Source organism: Dendrobates tinctorius, unplaced genomic scaffold, assembly GCF_039654945.1.
Source record: "Dendrobates tinctorius isolate UK_male_01 unplaced genomic scaffold, ASM3965494v1 ptg000098l, whole genome shotgun sequence".
Lineage (NCBI taxonomy): Eukaryota > Metazoa > Chordata > Amphibia > Anura > Dendrobatidae > Dendrobates > Dendrobates tinctorius.
Window position 1 is genome coordinate 17,459,066 of NW_027361766.1, and position 27,916 is coordinate 17,486,981.

General features: G+C 44.8%; 1 protein-coding gene across 5 annotated transcripts in view; it reads left to right on the plus strand.

Annotated features, from left to right (window-relative positions):
• Window positions 1-14,481: 14,481 nt before the first annotated feature.
• Window positions 14,482-27,916, plus strand: part of SOX13 (SRY-box transcription factor 13) — a 56,186-nt gene continuing 42,751 nt past the window's right edge. The window contains exon 1 of one of the 5 annotated variants that reach the window (XM_073587144.1): window positions 14,482-14,782. The gene's annotated coding sequence lies outside the window, so the exon portion shown is untranslated. The remainder of the gene's footprint in view (window positions 14,783-27,916) is intronic. The other 4 variants (XM_073587145.1, XM_073587139.1, XM_073587143.1 and 1 more) reach the window with 4 other exon arrangements.

The following is a 27,916-nucleotide window of genomic DNA, read 5'->3' on the forward strand; positions in this document are numbered from 1 at the left end:
GTGCATTATACCCTATGAGGGGGGCAGTATTATACCCTATGAGGGGGGCAGTATTATACCCTATGAGGGGGGCAGTATTATACCCTATGAGGGGGTGCATTATACCCTATGAGGGGGTGCATTATACCCTATGAGGGGGTGCATTATACCCTATGAGGGGGGCAGTATTATACCCTATGAGGGGGGCAGTATTATATTCTATGAGATGGCTGCATTATATTCTATGAGATGGCTGCATTATACTATGTGAGGGGGCTGCTTTATATTCTATGAGGGGGCTACCCCAACTCCTGCTACATAATTAAGACATGTACAACCTTATAGTATACCCGGATATTAGCGTGTTTTACCGCATAATTGGTGGTCTGGTATTTAACTCTATGCAGCTACATAGTGGGCCCCAAGAATGATTTTCTCTGGTGGGCCCAAGGTGTTCCAGTCCGACGCTGGCTGTAGTGACCCGATCTGGATCATCATATATTAAACCCATAGCAGAAAAAAACGCTTCTACTGATATCAAACAGGGGTCATCTGGACGCAATGAAAATGCCCAAATATTCAGGCAAACTCACCTTAGGCTCTTCAGGGCAGACCCCTGGGCAATTACTCACGTGCTGTTGTAAGCCGGAAACTTCCAACGTTAACTGTTGCAGGAGTGAGATCTTGAACGCTGTTCATATTGCAGAAATCCGGGAGGGTATTTTTTTTTTAATACTTTCTCGGGCTGGACAAACTGTTACGGTTCTGCAGCACAGGACAAGAGTAGGAGGGGGAAAACTGACCCTGCACTGCCAGACTTCAAGCGGATTAACACTGTTGTCCAGCAAGGAATGGGAGACAGGTGCAAGTTAATAAAGGGTGATACAATCACCTGACCCAAGACAAACCCAGCACCAGGGGGAAAAGACCAGCAGCTAGAACACTACAAGAAAATGGCTGATAGTCACAAACTGAGCAGATTCTAACAGTGTGATGGGTATATGGGTACTGGACGATGGGATAGAGAATGTGTGATGGGTATATGGACATGGGACTATGGGATGGAGGCTATGTATGATGGGTATATGGGCATTGGACTATGGGATAGAGGATGTGTCATTGGTATATGGGCACTGGACTATGGGATAGAGGATGTGTGATGGGTATGTGGCGCCCCTGAGGCTTCAGTCGCCACAGAGGTACTGCACCTTCTCCTAAGGTGTAGTGCCCACCATCCAGGTAAGGTGAGAACTCCTGACCACACTCCACACCTGCATTCCACACACAGGATAGTTCAGTGGGGCCACCTAACAGCTTCAGGCTGGTGTTAGCAGAGCACCCCTCGTGGAACCCTGCTTCGTAACACGAGATGTGCTGGGAGGCGGGTGGAGTGGGATGATACAAAAGAGTGGGAAGAGTGAAAGTTAAGGGGTTAGTCAGAGAGAAGAGAGAAGATGGGTGTCTGAAGGGTGTGCTGCAGCAGGTCCCAGTGAGCTGGGCTGCTGGCACCGGAGGAGTAGTGAGCCACTAATGCCTTGCTCCCATCATAGACTTGGGACACAACAGCACTTGGAAAGAGAGCCGGGATGCAGAGAGGAGTCCCCGAAGCAGGCTACAGCTGTCTGTCATACAAGTAGAGACTAGGAACACCTAGAGAGAGGCATTCCGGGGTAAATAAGTACTGGAGTGCTTCGCACTTAAAGGCGCATTGGAGGAGTCGTTCAGGAAGGTACATGTTGGCGGAGTGTGGAAAGGAGAATCCTATCTAGCCTGGAGGTTGGCTGGAGCCCTGACCTGGAGAACACAGTACGGAGGCAGGTGTGTGTGTGACCTGCAAACAGTGAGTAAAGCTTTGGAACCGCATACTCTGGTGTCCCTATTATTCCAGCACTGCTACATCTGGGTACCTGCACCTACACCACTGCGCCTCCCCGCCATTGCTTCATCTACACTGCCCTGGGATTACAGCTCAGCCTGTGGGGAGCTTTACCATCTAAGCTGCTCATACCATCAGTCTCAGAGGATCTGCCCGCAGCGTCGGCCTAACATCACACTTGCCGAGCACCACAGGTGGCGTCACGAACTTTCCATATAAACTATATTACAAACATCACCGCCATTGATATTGGGCGCCCAGGGCCACGGACCGGGTCACAGCTGCCGTGATATTTTCCCCCTGACACCGGCCCGGTACCGAGTACCCCGCTGCCCTGGGTATGAGGGGCGACCCAATTCTGGCGTCACGAACAGGATGACGAGACCCGATGTCATCGGGTTCTGTGTGCCTTGGATTTACAACTTTTGAAAATGTGCAAAAGACCAAATTTAATGGACTGTGAAATGGACATTAGAAATGGCCGCTGGCGCGGAGAAGAAGGGCGTGAAGAGATGGGAGGTCCTAAGAAAAGACCGCGAAGAGTATTGGGCCTTCCCTGCCTGAATTACTGTGTGACAGATGCATGGCCCAACCTCGAGGGGTTCGTATACTGGCTTGGTATGGAGGCGCTGGAAGAAGACGCCGCCCTCGGAAGGAGGGGCAGAGGAAGCCAGTGTCGAGCAGAAGGGCGGAGCAAGAAGAAGAACGCCAGAACGCCATTTTGGAGAGTGATGGAAGGAGGCCTGCGGAGTGCGGGGAAGTGCAAACCCCCGGCGCCATGGCTGACGGCTCCAACCCTGAAACTGTCATGAGTTGCCGGCAGCTACAGGATGAGATCACGGAGCTGACTACTCGTCTGCAGCTAAGAAGAGAAGCGCTGGAGAGGCTGAGACAGCAGCGCGCCCCGGCGGGGCCTACACCAGCGGTACCCTCTCCATCGGTACCTGCCGCTACCACACCGGACTGTCCCCGGGCAGCGCTGACCTACACATCTACCCTGACCGTGCGGCTGAGCAACACCTGCCCGGAGAAGTTATCGGAGGACCCGGGATTGGAAGCGGAGCTACCGCCTGGACCTGACGCGGCTGCGCCGGTCCCCACAGAGACCCCTGCAGATCCAGAGCCCGCACCTGCTCTTTCACCTGCACCGGAGCAGAGGCCGCACCGCCGGGAGACCTCAGGTATGTCCGGCACCCCTTCACCCGAGAAGACCAGGGGTTGCCCCACCGTTGCAGCGGCCGACCAGGTTGTACTAGACCTGGTCTGGGACCGGGAAGCCAGTCCCCGGGGGGAGACACCGGAACCCCCAACGGTGGTACCACAGGCCCCAGTTGACAAAAGCAGGTCCCGGGAGGAGGAGGAGCAGAATGAGGCCTATTGCCGAACCACCATTAAACAGCTGGCAGCTGAGTACCGGGAGAGGGAGCAGAGGAGATTGTCTGTGCTGGGCCCGGATTTGAGCAGGAAAGAGAGGGCCCGTGCTGGGCATTACAGTTCCCAGGATGCTGCAGGATGGGGGAAGGTCCTTAACGTCAATCAAGAACGGGGGTTCGGATTTATTGCAGACCCCAAGAGGATAAGTGACTTATTCTTTAACAGGAGGGACGTTGAATCCCACTTGCCCAAAGGACACCCTAAAGGAAACCTGCAGCCTGGGGAGTATGTGACCTTCACTCGCCATGAGGGGCTCAGGGGATGGTACGCCCTGAATGTACGCCGTATCCCTGCAGAATTTATTGAGTGGTACCTGCCAAAGAGACCTGTTAATGCTCCTCCACCTACAGTTACCACCCAAGATGCTCAGGTGCATAGGAATCCAACCATTACCACGTCAATTCCAACCCGGCAGCCTAAAAAGAAGATCTCTGGCTTGACACCGTGGGAAGAGGACTACCTTAAAATGGTCAATGATTATTTCGAATATAGTGATGGTGCCAGTTCCAGAACCCCAGGAGGGGATCACCAGTAGAAGAAAAATACTTTTCCAAATCTCGTTACCAAGGAGGGTTTGTTGCACCAGTTGTGCCTTTGTCTTTTTGTTCATCATGTTGCCCAGTTTTTGATTGGCAGCGTTGTTTTTGAAATGGAACTGTAGAGATCATGAACGCTGTATGGTCCAAAACTTTATTGTACATAGTTTGCACCTCTTTGGGTGCCCTTTCTTGGTTTTACATATAGGACCCCTTTGTGAAGATAATGGTTACAAAAAGACACTTTGCGAAGATGATGTTTTTGAATGGACACTTTTCGAAGAATGATGTCTACCTCAAGGGACACTGCAAGAAATTCCGGCTGGGAGCAGTGTTCAGCACTTTGCAAGAATCTTTGAATGCTTTATGATAACGTATTTGATAATGTTGTGTCTTATGAAAAGTAAATGTCTTTTATAGCATGTTTGATACAGAAAATTAGAAAAGTTTTGAGATAGAATGTGAGAATTGAATAAAGAATAAAGAATTGAAAGTGACAGGTGACAGGCCAAGTACAGATGGTCAGTGTCTTGCGTCCAGTAGAAAGAGAAAGAAAAAGAGAATAATTGATAGAAAATGTAATAAAGAAAATGTGTTGAGTATAGCACTTTGAATTAAGAATTGCACTTAAGTAAATTTTTGATACTAAGATAGGAAGTTAGCCTGTTTGTAACGTTTAAGAAATGTGCCTCCTACATTAGGAAGATTAGATAAGTATTGTTAAACAGCATTTAAAATTTTTTGTGGGTTCCTGTATTGTACTTTTGTTGTCTTGCAGCCCGCGGACATGCTGTGTTTAACGGGGGGTATGTGGCGCCCCTGAGGCTTCAGTCGCCACAGAGGTACTGCACCTTCTCCTAAGGTGTAGTGCCCCACCATCCAGGTAAGGTGGGAACTCCTGACCACACTCAACACCTGCATTCCACACACAGGATAGTTCAGTGGGGCCACCTAACAGCTTCAGGCTGGGGGTTAGCAGAGCACCCCTCATGGAACCCTGCTTCATAACACGAGATGTGCTGGGAGGCGAGTGGAGTGAGATGATATAAAAGAGTGGGAAGAGTGAAAGTTAAGGGGTTAGTCAGAGAGGAGAGAGAAGAGAGAAGATGGGTGTCTGAAGGACGTGCTGCAGCAGGTCCCAGTGAGCTGGGCTGCTGGCACGAGAAAGACAGAGAAAGAGACTAATAAGATTGATAACCTAACCTTCCATAAGAGAGATAGAACAGATCAGAACGAAGGAGAATAGAAGGATGGTGGGAAACTGGTTGAAGAAAGATAGAGAACCCTTCCAGTCCAGAGCGCAAAGGCCGGGGCCCGGTCCCCGAGGTTGATTGGATCTTTATGTCCGGCAACAGACACCGGAGGAGTAGTGAGCCACTAATGCCTTGCTCCCGTCATAGACTTGGGACACAACAGCACTTGGATAGAGAGCCGGGACGCAGAGAGGAGTCCCCGAAGCAGGCTACAGCTGTCTGTCATACAAGTAGAGACTAGGAACACCTAGAGAGAGGCATTCCGGGGTAATTAAGTACTGGAGTGCTTCACACCTAATGGCGCATTGGAGGAGTCGTTCAGGAAGGTACATGTTGGCGGAGTGTGGAAAGGAGAATCCTATCTGGCCTGGAGGTTGGCTGGAGCCCTGACCTGGAGAACACAGTACGGAGGCAGGTGTGTGTGTGTGTGAACTGCAAACAGTGAGTAAAGCTTTGGAACTGCATACTCTGGTGTCCTCCAGTTATTTCAGCACCGCTACACCTGGGTACCTGCACCTACACCACTGCGCCTCCCCGCCATTGCTTCATCTACACTGCCCTGGGACTACAGCTCCGCCTGTGGGGAGCTTTACCATCTTAGCTGCGCATACCATCAGTCTCAGAGGATCTGCCCGCAGCGTCGGCCTAACATCACACTTGCCAAGCACCACAGGTGGCGTCACAAACTTTCCATATAAACTATATTACAAACATCACCGCCATTGATATTGGGCACCCAGGGCCACGGACCGGGTCACAGCTGCCGTGATATTTTCCCCCTGACACCGGCCCGGTACCGAGTACCCCGCTGCCCTGGGTGTGAAGGGTGACCCTGGTATATGGGCACTGGACTATGGGATGGAGGATGTGTGATGGGTAAATGGGCATGAGACTATGGGATGGAGGATATGTATGATGGGTATATGGGCACTGGACTATGGGATAGAGGATGTATGATGGGTATATGGGCATGAGACTATGGGATGGAGGATATGTATGATGAGTATATGGACACTGGACTATGGGATGGAGGATATGTATGATGGGTATATGGACACAGGACTATGGGATGGAGGATATGTATGATGGGCATATGGGCATGGAACTATGGGATAGAGGATGTGTGATGGGTATATGGGCACTGGATTATGGGATGGAGTATATGTATGATGGATATATAGGCACGGAACTATGGGATGGAGGATGTGTGATGGGTATATGGGCACGGGACTATGGGATGGAGGATATGTATGATGGGAATATGGGCACGGGACTATGGGATGGAAGATATGTATGATGGGTATATGGGCACGGGACTATGGGATGGAGGATATGTATGATGGGTACATGGGCACTGGACTATAGGATGGAGGATAATCTGTCAGGATCCTGTCAGCGCCGGCGTGCAGCCTCCGCTGAGCAGGGACTCACCCGCACTGTAGGGGGGCCCGGGGTCCGGTACAGCCAGAAAGTACAGATACACAGGACCTGTGGACGCTGAGTTTAGCAAGCAGTCACAGGACCTACGGTCATGTGACTGCAAGGGGGCGGGGCTTAGCATCCTGCTTTCAGAGATGGCAGGACACTAAACAGAAATACTCAGAGTCAGGCAAAACGGAGGTCATACACAGAGATATCAGTAAAGTACCAGGGATGAGACAGAACGGATAGTCAGGGCCAAGCAGAAGTCAAAACCAAACAGACATAGAAGGTACCAAGCAGAATCCAAAGCAATATCCACAGAACAGACCGAGTCGTACACAGAGAATCAAGCAACCAGAACACAGCACACACTCAGGGGTCACCACACAATGCCAATTGCGAAAGTATAACTGACGGGGGATGGGAGCTTCCTGAGGCTATAAGAAGCTTTCCCAGAACCAATGAGAGGCCACCATAATAGGTCCCAGGTGTGCAGGTAGGAGTCTGCACTGAGATCAAAACATTAACCCCAGAAGTGCCGGTCACCCAGTACTGGTATCATGACATAATCATTATAATTTGTTGTAACTAACCACAGTTAGTTACTATGTCCGGGCAACGCCAGGCTCTTCAGCTAGTAGAAGATAATAACATCATAGACAATAGTAAATTACTGGTTGCCCATACAATCATAAAGCACAAAGAGTCAATTGTGTGGCCAGAAGTGTAAGCAAGCGGGGGAGGATCATAGGGTTAACACCAGTGTACTGTTGGAAACAAAGGACTGGCACCTATTCTTAAGCACTGATGGGGGTTCCTGTGGTCAGAGCTTTTGATCAGCCCTTTATGGCTTATGAAGTTTGACTTATGAAGTTTTATGCAACAACATGTTATTTTGGGGAAACTATCGTTACAGGGGTTTTCCCATCACAAACTGTTATGGCATTTCAATAGAATTTGGCATTTTTTTCTTTTGTGTGACTTGTGTTGTGTGTACCTTGTCGTAGCCAGATTGGTGGGTGATGTTCCTATTGGTCATGGATGTACATAAATGGCTTTTACTACTACTTTGATATGGAATTGCATTTTGCACATTGCACCAGTTGAGTGCCATCTTGTCCCCCTGCTGTCTGCGACCTACTGTACCACAATAAATCTTGGTAATGGTATTAAATAAAGTACATAACTTTTTTGTATTGTCTTATTTTCTTGTGAGTACACGGCAGTGGGTTCTCTTTCCTTTGGAGTGTTGTTTGTCTAACCGGAATGCAAATATTTTGTCCATATTATTGTTTTCACTTGATCTTATATTATTTGATTTATGGTATTTTGAGGAGTAATCTTCCCTTTGTCAATCTTTAAAAAACAAATGCAATGTTTAGTGGAGGAGGGATAATGTCATGAGGTTGTTTTTCAGAAGTTGCCCTATGCTCATTAGTTCCAGTGAAGGGAACTCTTAAAGGAAACCTAATTGCAGCCAGGTATAGTATCCTTTCAAACACCGTTGCATTTCAGAGAAAATTTACATTGAAGATCTGATCCCTCCCAACTCTTCCCAGCACTGGTCCAGGTGATTGACAGGTATCTCCCTATTTACACATGAGTCACCTGCTGCCACATTGGGATGAGCTGGTCAATTGCATAGCCAGTCTCATCTCCAGATTGACTCCTAGTTGGATCTTCAAAGTATATTCTCTTATAAATGCTGGAGTGTTCCAGAGGGTGATATAACATACCTAGCTGCAATCATGCAGTCTGGATCTGATTCATTTTGCCCATGGTTTTGGCGGTGTAAATCGCTTGAAAGGTTTAGAGCTTTGGCACACAAGAAATTTCAGATAATTGTATACTTTCAATTTTGTGGGAACAGTTTGGAGAAGGCTATTCTGTTTCAGCATAACTGTGCCCGCAGGTCCAAAGCAAGGTCATAAAGACATGGTTGGGCAAACTTGCTGAGGAAGGACTTGACTGCTCAGCCCAAAGATCTGACCTCAACCCCATCGATCACCTTTGGGATGATCTAAAACAGAGATTGTGAGCTAGGCCCTCACAAACAATATCAGTGAATGACCTCATAAACGTTCTTCTGGATGAATGGGCAAAAATTTCCACAGACACTGTGATGAAATGTGAAGGAGCCACACCTTGATACCCCATCTGATGTCAATATTACGCCCGACAGTCTGTAAGGAAAAATCGCAGCATGCCACACTTCCTTCTGAGTCTCAGATCAGACTCAACTATTCAAGTCTATGGGTTCGTAAAAAAACAGATCCCACACAGAACATCCGAGTGGCATCCAATTTTTAAGGATGCATTTCAATACCAAGGCCACGTTCATACGTTCAGTATTTGGTCAGTATTTTAACTCAGTATCTGTAAGCCAAAACCAGGAGTGGAACAATCAGAGGAAAAGTATAATAGAAACACGTCACCACTTGAATGAATCATAAAATCATAGAATCGTAGAGTTGGAAGAGACCTCCTGGGCCATCTGGTCCAACCCTCTGCTCAAAGCAGGATTCACTAAATCATTTCAGACAGATGTCTGTCCAGCCTCTGTTTGAAGACTTCTATTGAAGGAGAACGCACCACCTCTCGTGGCAGCCTGTTCCACTCATTGATCACTCTGTCAAAAAGTTTTTTCTAATATCTAATCTGTGTCTTCTCCCATTCAGATTCATCCCATTGTTTCCAGTCTTTCCTTGTGCAAATGAGAATAAAGATGATCCTTCTACAATGTGACAGCCCTTGAGATATTTGTAGACAGCTATTAAGTCTCCTCTCAGTCTTCTCTTCTGCAAGCTAAACATTCCCAAATCCTGCAACCTTTCCTCATAAGACAGGGTTTGCAGATGGGTCACCATTCTGGTCGCTCTTTTCTGAACTTGCTCCAGTTTGTTGGTCTTTTTTAAAATGTGGCGCCCAAAACTGGACACAGTATTCCAGATGAGGTCTGACCAAAGAGGAGTAGAGGGCAATAATGACTTCACGTGATCTAGACTGTATGTTTCTGTTAATACATCCTAGAATTGCATTTGCCTTTTTTGCTGCTGCATCACACTGTTGACTCATATTCAGTCTGTGATCTATTAGTATACCCAAGTCTTTTTCACATGTACTGTTGCTTAGCCCTATTCCTCCCATTCTGTATATGCTTTTTTCATTTTTATTGCCAAGATGTACTACTTTGCATTTTTCCCTGTTAAAAACCATTCTGTTAGTTGCTTCCCACTGCTCCAGTTTATTTATATCTTTTTGAATGCTCTCTCTCTCTTCTCTAGTATTAGCTATCCCTCCAGGCTTTGTGTCATCAGCAAATTTAATTAGTTTACCCTCAATTCCTTCATCTAAATCGTTGATAAAGATGTTGACCAATACAGGGCCCAGGACAGAGCCCTGTGGTACCCCACTTGAGACATTCCTCCAATTGGATGTGCAGCTATTTACGACCACTTTTTGGGTCCGATCACTAAGCCAGTTATGAATCCACCTAACAGTTGCCTTGTCCATTCCATACTTAGCCATTTTTTCAATAAGGATTGTATGAGATTCTTTGTCAAATGCTTTACTGAAGTCTAGATATACTATAACTACAGCATTTCCCTGATCCACCCAATCAGTGATTCTGTCATAGAAGGAAATTAAGTTAGTCTGACATGACTTATTAGTTACAAACCCATGCTGACTCTGTTTAATCACTTCATTCTTATCCAGGTACTTGCATACATGTTGTTTAATAATTTGTCCAAAGATCTTTCCTGGTATAGAAGTCAGACTCACCGGCCTATAGTTGCCTGGGTCCACCTTCTTCCCCTTTTTGAAGATAGGAACAACATTTGCTCTTCTCCAGTCTTCTGGGACTTCTCGTGTTCTCCAAGAATTTTCAAAGATTATGGAGAGGGGTTCAAAAATTTCTTCTGCTATCTCCTTCAGTACTCTGGGGTGTAATTCATCTGGACCTGGAGACTTGAATTCCTTTAGGTTAGCTAAGTGTTTCCTCACTATCTTTCTGTTTATAGATATCCTGGATTCTTCTATTCCCTTAATAGGACAGTGAAGAACAGTCGATGTTACATTTCCTTTCTGAGAGAAAACAAATGCAAAATAGGAATTTAAAACATCCTGTCTTACCATTTCATCATTTTCATCCTGTAAAAATCCTATAGCATCTTTGACTTTTCTTTTACTTTTTGACATATCCCCAAAATCCTTTATTATTGCTTTTGATGTCTCTTGTAAGCCTCAATTCATTGTCAGCTTTAGTAATCTGATCTGTGCCCTGCAAGTTCTGCAGACAGCATTATATTCTTCTTTAGATATGCCTCCCTCTCCATTTTCTAAACATTTCTTTCTTCCTTTTTAGCATGTGCTTAAGTTCTGTGTTCATCCATCCTGGTTTCCTTAAATGCTTCCTATTCTTCTCTCTTTTTGAAATTGTTAACAATTGTGCTTTGAGAATTTCATTTTTCAAGATTTCCCATCCTTCCTGGACATTTTTGTCCTTAAGGATATCCAGCCATTGGATCCCTCCAATTCTCTTTCTAAATCCCTTAAAATCTGCCTTTCTGAAATCTAACCTTGACGTCTGAGTCTTCACAGGTCTTCCTCCTCCAGTTATCCAAAATTCTAAAATAGCATGGTCGCTACCTCCTAGGGTAACAGACACTTTTACCTCCTCAACCATTTCCTCCCTGTTTATAAGGATTAGATCCAAAGTAGCAGTTCCCCTTGTTTTCTCCCATACCTTTTGGAAGATAAAGCTGTCAGCAAGAGATGATAAGAATTTCCTTGACCTGTTAGTTTTGCCTGGGAGAGATTCCCAAAAAATGTCAGGATAGTTGAAATCTCCCATGACAACTATGTCCTATTTTTTGGAGAACTTGGCCATTTGATGCATAAAGAGTTCATCCATATCTTCAGTTGCACAGGCGGCCAGTAGTAAATGCCTACAATGGTGTCCTTTCCATTGTTCTGTCCTTGTATTCTTACCCAAACAGTTTCCACAGAACTCCCAGTCTCTGAAGCTTCAATCTCTGTGCAGATATACGCGTTTCTAACATACAATACGACACCTCCTCCTCGTTTATCAAGTCTGTTTCTAGCAAATAAGTTGTATCCTTCTAGTCTTGTATTCCAATCCAAGGTGTATTGTCCCACCAAGTTTCAGTGATTCCAATGACATCATATTTATTTTCCTGCTTTAGTAGTTCCAATTCTCCTTGTTTGTTGCCCATGCTTTGTGCATTAGTATAGTAACATTTTAGTTTGTGATTGGTTTCTCTTTCTCCAATATTTTTATTATTTAGATTTTTTTGTCTTTGTTCTTTCCTCCCATTTCTAATAGCAGAATTCTCAATAGCATTTGTCAGGTGTATGGCTTTTTCTGGCCTTTTGCTTCCCTTCCCACATTGTTCTAGTTTAAAGCTCTCCTGATGAGTGTAGCAAAGCGACTTCTAAATACATGTTTTCCAGTCTTCGTAAGGTGCACCCCATTTCTAGCAAGAAGTCCATCGTATAGGTAATTCACTCCGTGATCCAGAAATCCAAATCCTTGCTGATGGCACCATCGACGTAGCCAGTTGTTCACCTGCAGAATCTTATTCCACCTCCTTGCTCCATGGCCATCCACTGGGAGGATGGAAGAGAAGACCACCTGCGCTCCCAGTTCTTTCACTTTCTTACCTAAGTTTTCAAAGTCACTGCAGATGGTTTCCAGGTCGTTTCTTGCTGTGTCATTTGTCCCCACATGTATTAGCAGGAATGGGTAGTCATCTGTAGGTCTGAAGAATCCTGATATCCTGTCAGACTCATCTTTAATTTTTCTGTATTTATCACCCATTCCTGGTTTTGGCTTACAGATACTGGGTTAAAAACCTCACCAAATACTGAATGTGTGAATGTGGCCTTAACCTAGAAAACTGTATTTGATCATGTGCATGTTTTAAGGCAGTTGTATGAAAATGAATTGGATGCAGATGTCACACAGATGTAAAACGCATAGACACGGATGACACATGAACGTAAACAACATAGGCACAGATGACACATGAACGTAAAAAACAGAGACACGGATGACACATGGACGTAAAGAACGGAGACACGGATGACACATGGACGTAAACAGCATAGACACGGATGACACATGGACGTAAAGAACGGAGACACGGATGACACATGGACGTAAAGAACGGAGACACGGATGACACATGGACGTAAAGAACGGAGACACGGATGACACATGGACGTAAAGAACGGAGACACGGATGACACATGGACGTAAAGAACGGAGACACGGATGACACATGGACGTAAAGAACGGAGACACGGATGACACATGGACGTAAAGAACGGAGACACGGATGACACATGGACGTAAAGAACGGAGACTCGGATGACACATGGACGTAAAGAACGGAGACACGGATGACACATGGACGTAAAGAACGGAGACACGGATGACACATGGACGTAAAGAACGGAGACACGGATGACACATGGACGTAAAGAACGGAGACACGGATGACACATGGACGTAAAGAACGGAGACACGGATGACACATGGACGTAAAGAACGGAGACACGGATGACACATGGACGTAAAGAACGGAGACACGGATGACACATGGACGTAAAGAACGGAGACACGGATGACACATGGACGTAAAGAACGGAGACACGGATGACACATGGACGTAAAGAACGGAGACACGGATGACACATGGACGTAAAGAACGGAGACACGGATGACACATGGACGTAAAGAACGGAGACACGGATGACACATGGACGTAAAGAACGGAGACTCGGATGACACATGGACGTAAAGAACGGAGACTCGGATGACACATGGACGTAAAAAACTGAGACACGGATGACACATGGATGTAAGAAACGGAAGTACGGATGACACATGGAAGTAAAAAACTGAGACACGAATGACACATGGACATAAAAAAAGGGACACGGATGACACATGGATGTAAAAAATGGAGGTAAGGATGACACATGGACATAAAAAAAGGAAAAACAGATGACACATGGATGTAAAACACTGAGACATGGATGACACATGGACGTAAAAAACTGAGTCACGGATGACACATGGATATAAAAAACTGAGGCACGGACGACACATGGATGTAAAATACGGAGGTAAGGATGACACATGGGCATAAAAAAAAGTGACATGGATGACACATGGACGTAAAAAACGGAGGTACGAGAATGACACATGGACAAAATAAAAGGGGACACGGATGACACAGGGACGTAAAAAACAGAGGTTCGGATGATACATGGACGTAAAAAAAGGGGACACAGATGAAAATTTAAAGAAAATCTCTGGAAAATCGGAGTTTTCTGGATGAAACGTGGCTGACTTCCCATACGCTCGTCTGTAGCCACCTAATACAGGGCTCCCAGCTTTCCCCCAAAATCTACTAAAGTGGGGGCAAAAGAGAAGAAACACCATGGTGTGAGCTAAAATCATGGGACATTATTGGACTAGGGTAATCCCAGCCTTCTCTCCCAGGACCTTTGTGTTCCTCCTTTGCACAACAATCACCTCACACAAAGGTCACTGGTAATAAAGAAGATAAGCAGTGCTGACTCCACAATGGAAGGTTATTCGGGAGGCTCCGGCACCACACGGGTTAATGCCATTTCCACAGTATAGGGGCCTCTCTCCCCCACTTCCCTTTGATGTGTCCCTCACGGGACAGGAATGTGCCCCCTCCCCCCCATTTCCTGCTGCTCCCAGTAATGGGGTCTGTAAGCATCATATGGACACAGGAACAAAGGGCTTTTCTTCTGCTCCTGCTCACAAAGGGCCATTGTTCATTGTTTTCCTGCTGCTGCTGCTGCTGCTATGGGGCTTTTGTTAATTGTTATCTGGACACACACCCAGACACAGTGTGTCACACACATGGATATACGTGGAGTGGGGTCACAAGGCGCATATAGCTGCACGGCGCTGTGGTATAGGAGCGCGCCACGTGATCCGCGCGACATAGTAAATAACACACGCGTGGGCTCAGCCCTGTCAGGAGAGAAGAACTCCGTCTGTGTGATCGCGGCCGACTGCTGACTCCTCACACGCCCAGCAGGGGGCGGGCAGGAAGCGGCTATTGCATCCCTGGAGAGGCGCTCACACCCACTGGAGCCCGGAGGAGGCAGTGCACGGGCGGCGGCACAACACGGGGCTATGACTCGGGCAGCGCTCATTGCGGGGACAGCAGCGGACGGACGCCTCACGGAGTAAGGAGCGGCGCAGGAAGGCAGTGAGTATGGGGCCATTCTGTGTGCATGCTCAGGACGTGTTCTGTCCCTGCCTTCTTCCCATGTATTCTCCCTGACATGTCAGGAATACACAGACCCCACGTCCTGGCTGCTGCAGATACACTGACACTTTTGTCTGACACCACTGTCGCCTTCTTCATTTACATGGGACTGCCTAAAGCCAGAGAAGCTGTCACTGTCATAGAAGACTGTGGTAGTGATGGGGGCAGTAGTATTTGTGTCAGACTGACACGGTTTACCTATGGTGACACGATAATTGGTATGAATGGCGCCACCTAGGCGCAAATAATTGGGACTTTGGAGGGGCCGCTAGGTTTCCGGCAGCTGTTGCGCCTCTTGTGGCCCAGTCCTTACAATCTTGTAACTGAAGGGCTTGTGCACACGATGCAAATTTTGTGCGTTTTTGCCATGCAGATTTGCTTTCAAAACCTGAAGCAATCCTGATGGCGGCAAAGTGAATGAGAAGCCTGACATGTCGCGCACACGCCGAGTATTTGTGACCTGCATATTAGGGGCAGAGAATAGTCTGCGGCATGTCAAGTCTCTGTGCGTTTTTCACCATTGACCTCACTGAAATCAGTCAAAAAAACGCAGGCAAAAACTCCTAAAAAAAAAAATGAAAAAGTAGCGTTTTTGCAGTTGCGATTTCCTGCCAAGAGTAGCAGAAATGGGGCAGACCTTTCTGCATCCGCTCAGTGTGTGCAAATAGCATTAGAATGGAATATTTGACCCTAGAGCATCATTGTGTGTGAATAGTGGTCACCTATAAATCATCATGAAGTTTAATGTTCTCATTAAAGGGATTGTCCATCCGGAACAACCGCTGTGTGAAACTCAGCGGCTCGGCTATTGGCAGCCTTGGCCTGTCGCCACTATTGCTGGGGGTGAGTCCGTTGAAGTCTTTTGGCCACTTTGTGTTCCTATTGGCAGCAGACGGACACCAACTCGACCCCATTGAGTATATTGGAGTGTGTAATAGAGGCTGCAAGATATGTAAGCATAGCCTAATACTGATGGTTGTTTGGGGTCTTCCAGAGCAAGGGTCTCTACTCTGGGGGGCCCTGAGCAGCTCTTCCCCATCCCCCATCTGTGTTCACATATGAGCAGGGGTTGTCCGGATGTTATATTGTTATGTCCTCCGATCTATGGTGGGGACCCAGTGGCCCCCATAGTCCAACCCGTTATGGGACCCTCGTGTCATCAGATACACATCCGATCACTATGATTAATATTTACAGTGTACTGACACATCATGGCGGTGTTATGGTTAATAACACGTGATTGGTGTTTACTGTATGTACCCGCCTGTAATCATTAGAACTGCTGCCCGTCCATATAAGCATGCCATACCTGTCTGTATTATCACATATATTGATTCTATGCACGCGGCTCATTCTGTCCTCGCTGGCCACATACCTGCTTTATGTCCTCATAGGTAACATCATATATTTATACTTTCTTCACGTGCCGGCAATTGTAATCCAGACGCGTCTATAAAGGCAAAACATCCATGAAGACTAGAGATGTATTTATTGTATTTTTTTATGGTGCAGTGAGGTCCCATTGGAGTTAATGCTGAAGAGTTCCGATCCCAAACACATTAATGTTGATTGATGTTGTTGAGGTTTATTTACATTAACACCAATGTCAGTTTTCTGAATTTGTGGGAATTTCCTACGCAGATTTTGTTGAATATTACAAATCGGAATTCTGCGTGAAAATCTCCCTTCCCGATCATACGGCCACTGCCACTTCACCGGGTAACGTATCACTTACACGGGTGATTCCACCCAGGTTCCAGCTGAGGAGTAGCCCTATTGTGTGGGGTCAAATGGACTCTCATGCTCAATGGGCAAACCTATGGCAGATTCTGTATGCCGGTTGGCCTTGACACGGTCATGAACACGGGGGGGGGGGGGGGGAATACCGACTTGACCTGAACCCGACCAAAGGGAATATGTTGTCATCTCCAGTGCATTACTTTAATAAGACTTCTAGTAACTTACTTTTCTATAACTTAATTTATTATTTCTGCAAACTAATGGTGATTTATTTATTTTGGTTAGGGGAGGGATTCGAGACGGAATTTGGATTTATTTTTCTTAGTGAACAGCCCCCAATGATAAGAGGATACATGCCAGTATTCTCTGAAATACCATATTAATCAAAATATTGTACCATTTTTGCACCTTAATACATTATTTAATACTTTGCCATTAGACTCAGTGCTGTGACATCAAAGGGACGTGACTAAACAGCCGCAATATGGCAATGTATGCTTCAGCCCATTATGGCAGTGATGTACGCATTCGACAGGATAGACTCGTTATACAGGGTTCCCCTCAATGGGGTAAATGTATAATATGCTGCACTTTTGTGAAACATGTCACACACATTAATAAGCCAGATGTGTATAAAGGAATCTCTTGTCTATAGAAATCCTTGGTGAAGCGGCCTTTCTTTCTGAATGTTCCACGTATCGGTATAATGAGTATGGACGTGCGAGGTTCAGTTAGTTCTGACGTGACAGATGTGGGAACCAGCTGTATACCGAGAGGTGAATGAAGACTTCTATAGAGTCTCGGAAGACCTTTCACCGCTGTTAGCGGCTGTCGGAGATGCTCACTGACAGATTATGGGCTGTTTTCTTCATTTGTGTCCTGACAGCAGGATGAGTCTTACCGTACTTCCTTTGGAATAATAGACTGTGTATTGTTGCCATCTTTTCATGTACCCTTCCCGGGAAGAATATAGCTAATCTGTCTAGAAATGTTAGGGGTTATTCTACTAGCACTGGAAATATATAAAAAACAAACAAACAATACGTCCCTGTAATTACGTGCCGACATCAAAGCGCCAAAGGTTCTATGCCCGTCATAGCTTAGAAGTTCTTGACACGGGCGTATAAACAATGCTGAACCCCAGTGCTGGTGGTTTTGTGGCCCTAACCTGGTGGCTGGCTCCCTTGTTCTAGGTGGAAATATTCCCGCTGTAGAATAAAAAACGTAGCTTTTCCAAAACTCCTATCGATCCCAATAGAGACTGCTTGGTCAACCATTAAGTAAGACTAGTCAATCGGCCAGTTTATTACTAGTGGTCCTGCTGTTTAGAGCCCTGTGGAATCAAAGGGATAACCTTTCTTCTCCCCAGTGATGGAGTGGCCCCCTTCTATAAAACACATTATTGTCTGACGATTTACTCCCACCGATGGTGGCTAGGTTGGAAAATCTGCATGTATTCGAATGCGGTTTGTCACAGTTCGGTTCTGTCAGTAACAGTGACCTATGGAAAGTCTTTCCATTCTTTCCTTAAGAAACTGCAGCTGCTCCTTGTCAGCTGTCATCCCTGCCAAAGGGCTCACTGTGTATCATAGAAGCGGAATAATATGGCTGTTATCCTGGGTGAGCAGCGACTTTACAAGGGCTCTGATTCTGGTGATTATATTTTAGTTTATTCTGATATTTGGCCACAGTTACTGCATTGTCACATTAACTACAGATTAATGCCAACTGACAAAATCATGTGGTTGAGTTATATGAAGTCAGCATACAAGACTTTCTATACTTTTCCTAAACTGTATTTTTATTACGAGTTGCTGCGGTCAGGATTCTGGTAGAGGAGAAGACACATTTACTTTATTTTATTTTTTTATGGCCACCAGGTTTTATGTTTGACATGCTTGCGATGCATTTTCATCGTGTCAAAAGCTCTTCTAGCAATCGTCTCGTTAGACCGGGCATATCATTGCTAGAGTTTTAATGATACATTAAATATATCTAGCGAAATTCTAATATCATTTACCCCAGTAGGTAAGCTAGGTGTATTTTCCTGTTGTGAAGGACGTGTTCGCACATACCTGTCATGCATGTGTTTGATAGTTCTGCGTGTTACTACGGCCCTTTGTTGTAGTGCTATGTGCCTGGAACGGGAGTGATTGATTTTGGCAGGTGTTCTCCTATATATACTGTAATTCTTGTGCTTCATTCATGACCAGGAGACTGATTTCTAGAACAGTTTTATTCTAGGATGAACTAGACTCCAAATGGACTAATTGTGATGTATGGATCAAAAATGTTAGGAAAAGACAGCCGGTTTGAGAAACCCATGGGAGTGCGTTAATGCTACGTTTCCAGGGCTCTGATTAGGGGCTCCCTCACACATCAGTGATTTTTTTCTTGTATCCCAAAAAAAAAATGGTCAGTTTCATCACTGTTTCTGATCAGAGTTTGGTCCGTTTCTACCGTCTCATCAGGTTTCTCAGATGGAAAAATTGACTATGAATTTTTCTCCACCATTTCTTGTAAAACAGTCTGCGAAAAAACTGACTTCTGAGTGCTATCCTTTTTTTTTTTTTTTCATGGACCCATAGACTTGCATTTGCGAATTTGATCTGTCACTCGGATAAATATTAGACAATTTTCCTTGCTTTTGTGTAGATCACTGGGTCCACGGAAAAGATTGGCTATGTGAGCAACACCATAGACTATCATGGGTACGAGTTCTATCTGTGAGAAGCACACACTCCTACGAGAATGATGTGCAGGAACCCTGTCTGAATGACTGTAACGGCACCGTGTCCCTTTATGATATCTCATCCACATGTTGCAGAGACGATCAGTAAATTGAGTGTGCCGCTTTATGCTGCGATTATACACCTTATATTCACCACTATATCCTCAATATTTGTAAATAAACATCTAAACCACTTGGTGTATTTGCACATGGGACATTTCTACTGTGGACTGCCAGCAGGGGAATCGGATTTGATTGCTTGAATGCTGCAAGGGTCATGCTTTTGCGTTGCAAGGAGTAAAATCCGCATTGACATCTGCATCATTAATTGACACGCTATGGCTTTCAAATCCACAGTGTTGGTCATCTTTCACTTTGAACATTACTTAACGTGTAAGCATGCACCCTACATTAACTCTGCTACATAGTGGATTTCATTTCTAGAAAGTTTTCCTTGTATATTCCCTGTGTATAACATACCTTTAGTTTGGACTTTACCTTCGCGGCACTTACTCTTATTTCTGCAGCCCTTGGAGACAATGTTTCTGATATACATAGTGCATTTTCCATGCGTAAAATCTGCTGCGTATTCTGTTCATGTGAACATAAACATAAACTTACTGTCCTACCTAGGAACACATTCAGAAAGAAACCCTGGTTGTAAATGGCTTTTTATTCTTGTACACTGATTATGATTCTACACCAGCGCTTTATTATTTTTGCTCCCTGGAATTGTTGCTGGGTATGGACCTGAACTTCATCTCCTGATGATGATGAGATTACACTCTATGAATTTAAAGGTTTATTATGGCCACAAGAGCCATTATCATTAGTAGAGCAGAACGCCCCATTATGGCAAGTGTATTATATACTTATAGGAAGAAGGAAAAGTAAGGTGGGACGATGTGTGGTCACTATACAACAATTCCAAATCCGACATTTAGTAACAAGTGGTTACATGTTAGTGCCGATTATGCATTAAAGGGAATCTGCCACCAGGTTTTTGCTAATATGAGATCAGCATACTGTACACACAGACACTGATTTAAGCGATGTGTCACTTATTGGACTTCGTAGTGCAGATTGATAAGAAAAAGCTAGCAGTTCTCTGAATGTTAAGGCCCCGTCTCACTAAGCGATCTCGGTAGCGAGATCGATGCTGAGTCACAACTTTTGTGACACAACAGCGACCTCACCAGCGAGATCGCTGTGTGTGACAGCGATCAGCGAGCGGCCCCCCTGCCGGTATCGCTGATCGCTGGAAGAAACCTCTGGACATTTCTTTGGTCGCTGGTCTCCCGCTGGCCAGCACGCATCGCTGCGTGTGACAGGCGGGAGACCAGCGATCAGGTGTAAAAAAATAATAAAAAAAATAAAAAATATAGTTATTCTCACCTTCCGACGTCCCGTTCAGCCATCCTGCCTCTCTCCACGCTCCGGTCCCATTGATCCTTTGCACGAATGACCGTGAGACTTTGTTATCCCTCGAGACCATGACATCTCGCGGTCATTCGTGCAAAGGATCACTGGGACCGGAGCATGGAGAGAGGCCGGATGGCTGAACGGGAAGTCGGAAGGTGAGCATAACTATATTTTTTATTTTGATTCTATTTTTTACAGCGATGGCAAGCGATGCCGGGCGCTCGGCATCGCTGTGCTGATCGCTGGTGAAGCTGTCTGTGTGACAGCTCACCAGTGATCACATAGCGACTTACCAGCGATCCTGACACCTTGATATCGGTGTCGGGATCGCTGGTAAGTCGCTTAGTGTGACGGGGCCTTTAGACTCTGTATAAACCCTCCCACACCACTTGAATGGCAGCTTACTGAGCATAGGCAGAAAGCTGTAGGCAAGGTTATAATGAGCTCCTAAATATGGTGGACTACATATAGGCAGGTTTACAAGTCCTCTAATGATAAAATCTCAATTTTATCAGCAGGAGATGATCAAAACTACACTAAGCAGCCCAGTAAGGCTACTTTCACACTAGCGTCGTGCACTGCACGTCGCTATGCGACATTGCAGCGCACCGACGCATAGTGTGGAAGCGCCGCACAACGGGGGGCAGCGGATGCTGTTTTTCATCGCATCCGCTGCCCCATTGTGAGGTGCGGGGAGGCGGGGGCGGAGTTCCGGCCGCGTGTGCGCAGTCGGAAATGCTGCTGACGACGAACCAAAAAACGTTACATGTAACGTTTTTTGGTGGCGACGGTCCGACGCAACTGTCGCACGACGGTTGCGACGTATGGCAATGCGTCGCACTGCGTCGTTAATAAAAGTCTATGGAGAAAAAACGCATCCTGCAAGCACTTTTGCAGGATGCGTTTTTTCTTCAAAACGACACATAGCGACATGCAGTGCACGACGCTAGTGTGAAAGTAGCCTTAGTGACACATCGCTGGAGTCAGGGTTTTGGTCTCTACATTTTGCTGCCCTCTGATACTCAAACCTAGCATCATCAGGGGGAAGAAGCTGCAGTCACTACCATAGCCTCTGCCCCCACAATCGGTGACGCTTGTTTCAGGGGCTGGGCTAGTCCCTGCATGATGAGCACTCTGGAAACGCTGTCAGAATACCTGGCGTGCAGAGACAAGCTCCGCCCCCACAAGTGATGTCATTGGACTGTGCGCCAGATATTCTGACTTTGCGCTTTCCTGCCGACTAGTTACTGCTGATCTTTAGTCAGCAGGAAGAGAATGCGCTGTCATACATTGTGCAGGGACTAGCCCAGCTCCTGGAAACAAGTGCCACTGATGACTTCGTTTTAAGGTGGGGGTGGAGGTTGTGGCAGTGATCACAGCCTCAGCCCCCTGATGACGCTTCCTTTAAGAATCCCAGCATACACTGGGATTCTCAAAACAAAGTGCCATAAAAAAGGAAGAAATAAAAAAGAGAGAAAAGCTGTTAGTGTAGTTAGGGAGGTTTAGGACATATTTAATTCAAATAAATAAAATAGTTTAGATTATGACATCAAATAGAAAGGGATTAAGGGTGAAAGCTAGTTTGGATTTTGGATGACCCCTTTAAGGCAAATGCTTATTGGGGAATGTTTATTTCTCAACACATTTAGCTGTGATAAACTATGGTCTCTACATATTCCTGTTAGGTCCGAACTGTGTTTCAAGCCAATTTTATTCATCAAAGCATTCTTAGTGAATGGGTAGAAGCAGCAGGGAGACTGCATCATTGCTGCTCTTTCTTACAGGGATCTTGACTGGCCATTGATTTTGCCATTGGAAATCAATGCTGTAGAGACACCATCCTCCTCCTGAGTGCTCAGTGCCATCTTCTATGACATTACTGCAACATGCCTTCTACTTGTCGAAACAGACTCTGAAGTCATATAGCTATTGTCTGATCATCCAGATGTCGGACACATTGCTGTTCATCTTTAGACAATACATCGGATTTTTCTAGCTATAAAACACATTTGTGCTTGGGAAGTAAAAGCCTTAATAAACACTGAATTTGTCTTCTATGTGGCATTTGGACTGTTAGCTGAGCCATATGTCACAGCTAATCAGCCTGAATACACATCAGACAGTACAGGGTGGAACTGATGTGCACCTTTTCCATTGTCTTTTTGTCACCTGCAGCTATAGGGTGTCACAAGAATCCTTAACATCCAAAACAAAAAAAACCCTTTTGTGTGCCTGCTGCTTTTGTTGTTTTGCAGTAGCTATTGTAACACACAACAATAGTTCCAGGGGAAGAAAGGGTCTTTTGTGCACTCCCTTCCTTTGTCACCTGCAGCAACTGAATGCCACAAGGACAATGAGATAATTAGATGGTTCACCTTGCTTGTTTTTGTTCTGACCAGTCCCTTTCTATCATGGCCCTGGGCTAAATAAAAGGAGGGCCCCAGTGTTATTACACTATGCAAATAAATTAATTGTAAAATTAAATTAGACCCCACACAGTAGTTGCAGTGGATCTGGATTTTCTTGCTCCTTTATCAGCAGCTGCTGTCAGTGTAGAGGTCTCCTTGCCTTAGTTTACTGTGCAGCAGTCAATAATAAGGTAGTTGCAATATGCAATACTTACTCATTGGATGCAGCATTAGCCGGATTAGCGTTAGGAGGCCTAGCCCCACTGGGTATATGGCCGATTGTTTAAGCACACAGGAAGGGGGCTAGATTCTGCTGAGCGGATGACTACACCTGAGGGAAAGATAAAGGCCATATGGCGCTGATCTACTGGCTGCAGGGTGCTGTGGTGCTGATCTCCAGCATTCCTACATTTTAAGTGGATGCTTCTTCTGCGATGGTGGGGCCTTCACCAGTTTCCCAATTTGCATCTCCAATGCCAGCCTTAATTGTTGACCCAAGAACAATTGACAGTGAGAGAAGATAGGTAAGGTTCCTGTAACTGCTCTAGAATTGAATCGATGCCTTTGAATATGCCCACCAGCATCACCCACCGTATCACCAATAATTCCTCTCTAGGTGCCAAATACATTTCGACCATCCACAGTTATCTTGTCACTTGGAGGATATGCTATGAGTAGTACAGGTATTTAATGTAAATGCTTTCACCCCCTTAATTTGTACTGTGTGAACTTGGTGCAAAATCAGGTGTGTTTTATAGTAAGGCCGGGATCACACATGCGAGAAACACGGCCAAATCTCGCATGTTAATACCCGGCACTGCCGCTGGTACTTGGGAGCGGAGCGTGCTGCTCCATGTATTGCTATGCGGCCGCACGCTCCGATCCGAGTGCCGGCGGCAGTGCCGGGTATTAACATGCGAGACTCGGCCGTATTCCTCGCATGTGTGATCCCGGCCTAAGAAAAGCAAACGTGCCAGTGAAAGTCTGAATCAATTCCTCTGATAGTCCTGTAGATGAGGACATGCCAAGCTGCTGCTTCATTATTTCATTTTTTGTTTTTATTATTTCTTGCAGCAATCAATAAAATGTTACAAATGTGGTTATAGTCCGTAAAAGTCAAGCTGTTATTTTTCAGGAGGCTTTCATAGCTAAGATATTGTAGGGATTGCAATAAAGTGGTTTGCATCATTGTCCAGTACACAGGACAATGTGCTGTAAATAGAACTTGTGCTGCCGACAACAATGGCAGCCTATGCGCAGTGAACTATTCCAGATCGTTCAGTGTGAATTAAACAACTGCTGACCAGCATAAATGCTACTAGTGAGCGATCGCGTAATGCTGCACATCCCACATCTGGGCCACCTGAACTGTCTTATTTGGCGTCCCCCACCCACAAAAGAAGCTGCTTAAATTGTGCTCCCGGGGGAGCCATACACTTTAGATCAGCAAACAGAGTGGACAACATGCAATTTAACCTGGATGCAAGAGCTCAGTAGATGGAAGCCATGACTGAGTGAGGACCAGGGGCCCAGACATGATATAACCTGGCCTTGATGATGGAAACAGAATTGTAATTGAATTCTTCAAATAAGCAAATTTGCCAATTGATTCATTTACTTAAAATTTCTAGTTAGTAATATTGACGAACACATACAAACCTATATCAAAATTTCCTTTTATATTCAATTTCTTTTTGTGGTCAAATGCACAATGATTTATCATAAATTGGAATTTACAAGCTGTTTTCGTGACTGTTTACTGATTTTTGTAGATGAGGCCAAGTAACAAACTAACAATAAGCCACAAAAACGATTAGGGCAAAGATTTACAAACCATTCTTGTCTACCACGTTCTTTAGATTAAAACAATAATCAGAAAGCACAATTTCTGTAGTGGGGTGAGAGCATGATAGGGTATAGCTCTCCCAATGTATAGAAAGAATATAATGCAAGCAGAATACTCCCCAAATGATTGCAAAACCAGGCCAATGGAGTAAAGTCCCCTTAAGCCATCAACCACTAAAAAATGTAAACTAAGCAAATTTTATTTATACCAAAAATGACAAACAGTATTAAATTACGAGACATGTACACGTGGTCAGAATCGTTGGTACCCCTTGTGTAATGACAGAAAAACCCACAGTGGCCACAAAAATAACTTGAATCTGTCAAAAGTAATAATAAATAAAAAAAAAACTATGAAAATGAACAAATGAAAGTCAGACATTGCTTTTCAACCATGCTTCCAAAGAATTTCTAAAAAAAACAAAACTCCTAAAATAGGTCTGGACAGAAATGATGGTACCCCTGAAAATAGTGTGACAAAACGGACATCTTAAATTAAGGTGTGTCCACTAATTGGCATCACAGGTGTCTACAATCTTAGAATCAGTGAGTGGGCCTGTATAGAGGGCTACAGATACTCACTGCGCTGTTTGGTGATATGGTGTGTATCACACTCAACATGGACCAGAGGAAGCAAAGGAAAGAGTTGTCTCAGGAGATAAGAAAGAAAATTATAGACAAACATGTTAAAGGTAAAAGTTATAAGACCATCTCCAAGCAGCTTGATGTTCCTGTGACTACATTTGCACATATTATTCAGAAATGTAAGCTCCATGGGACTGTAGCCAACCTCCCTGGACGTGGCCGCAGAAGGAAAACTGATGACAAGTCAAAGAGACGGATAGTACGAATGGTAACAAAAAAGCCCAGAAAAACTACTAAACAGATTAAAGGTGAACTTCTAGCTCAATGAACATCAGTGTCAGATTGCAGCATCTGTCATTGTATGAGCCATAGTGGACTTCATGGGGGACTACCAAGGAGGACACCATTGTTGGGGGAAAAAAATCATAAAAAAGCCAGCCTGTAATTTGCCAAACTACATGTTGACAAGCCACAAAGCGTCTGGGAGAATGTTCTATGGACAGATGAGACAGAAAAATGGAACTCTTTGGCCAGGCACATCAGCTCTATGTTCACAGATGGAAAAATGAAGCATATCAAGAAAAGAACACTATCCCTACTGTGAAACATGGAGGAGGCTCTATTATGTTCTGGGGCTGCTTTGCTGCATCTGGCACAGAGTGTCTAGAATCTGTGCAGGGTACAATGAAATTTCAAGACTATCAAGGGATTCCAGAGAGAAATATGTTGCACAGTGTCAGAAAGCTTGGTCTCAGTCGCAGGTCATGGGTCTTGCAACAGGATAATGACCCAAAACACACAGCTATAAACACCCAAGAATGGCTAAGAGGAAAACATTTGACTATTCTGAAGTGGCCTTCTATGAGCCCTGACTTAAAGTCTATTGAGCATCTTTGGAAAAAGCTGAAACATGGCGCCTGGAAAAGGCAACCTTCATACATGAGACAATTGGAGCAGTTTGCTCTTGAGGAGTGGGCCAAAATACCTGTCGAGCGATGCAGAAGTCTCATTGACCGTTAAAGGAATCGTTTGATTGCAGTGATTGCCTCAAAAGATTGTGCAACAAAATATTACGTTAAGGCTACCATCATTTCTGTCCAAGCCTATTTCATGAGTTTTATTTTTTTCTATTCTGTGGAAGCATGGTGGAAAAGCAATGTCTGACTTTCATTTGTTCATTTTTATAGATTTTTTATTTATTACTTTTGTCAGATTCAAGTTATTTCTGTCACCATTGTGGGCTTTTCTGTCATTAAACAAGGGGTACCAACATTTTTTTCCCACTTGTGTATAATCATATTAAGTGAAAACAGATGGAGGAGACATAGAAGTGGGTGAGGAGGGAAAACAGACAAAAGTCAAACAGTAGGATCAAGGGAAGCAGCACTGCCAAATTTAAAGGACATACATCAGTGCACAATCAGCAGTAGTCAATAGATGAATTCAAGAAGTAAAGTGCATAGTGTGCATCAGTTGATAGAGCCCATCCTGCAAACATCATGTCTACTTACCCATCATAGGTCTGGGCAGGTGTCACCCTCTTCGCCGCTCTTTCCTTAGATTATCTGCTCTTTAATCAGATTACAGCTTGAATTGGGCTCATATCACCTTTTTTTAACATAAAAAGTATATAGCTAAAAATAATGGAAACTTTTCAAGTATTACGTGAAATCCAAATGTATGCCAAATTAACACTAACGGGTTACTTTAGGAATGTATATTTGATGTGTGCCCTCTCTCTCCTGTCCACCTCCTAAATATGCACACTTTGCGTTGTTGAGCTTGCATATTTATTTCCATATGAGAGCGAGAGAAACTACTACTAAACACCTCTTACAGTCTGTGATCCCCTAATATTGTCAGCAGGAAATACACACAGTGCCACTTTACACATCAGATTGTTGGCAAATTAAAAATCGTCAGAATCAGAGCTGTTTTCTATTTCAGTCGTAGTTATGGTTTTCTCTTGTGATGTATTGTCGGTATATCCAGTGTTTTTAAATAATGTAGATGTGGTGTTACTTTCGGTTTTGCCCCAACACTGCACTGCAATATAAACACCCCAATAAAGTATCAGCAAGGAGGCGTCACATTGGGCATCCACAATACTACTTCAGTGTTTGGCCAGCTGCTCCACACCCATTGGAAAGCCTTCGTGTGATGGATCTCGAAATATAGGTGATCTGTCTTCTGATATCAGTGCGTCTCATCCTCCATAGTCAGGTTTATCTTTAGATAGGGTTGGAAACTTTTTTTTTTTCTTTATTCCAGGTTTGTTTTTTTTGTTTAACAAGAAATGCAATGTATGTTTTTGAAAAACACTTTTTGGCAGACCTAGACGGA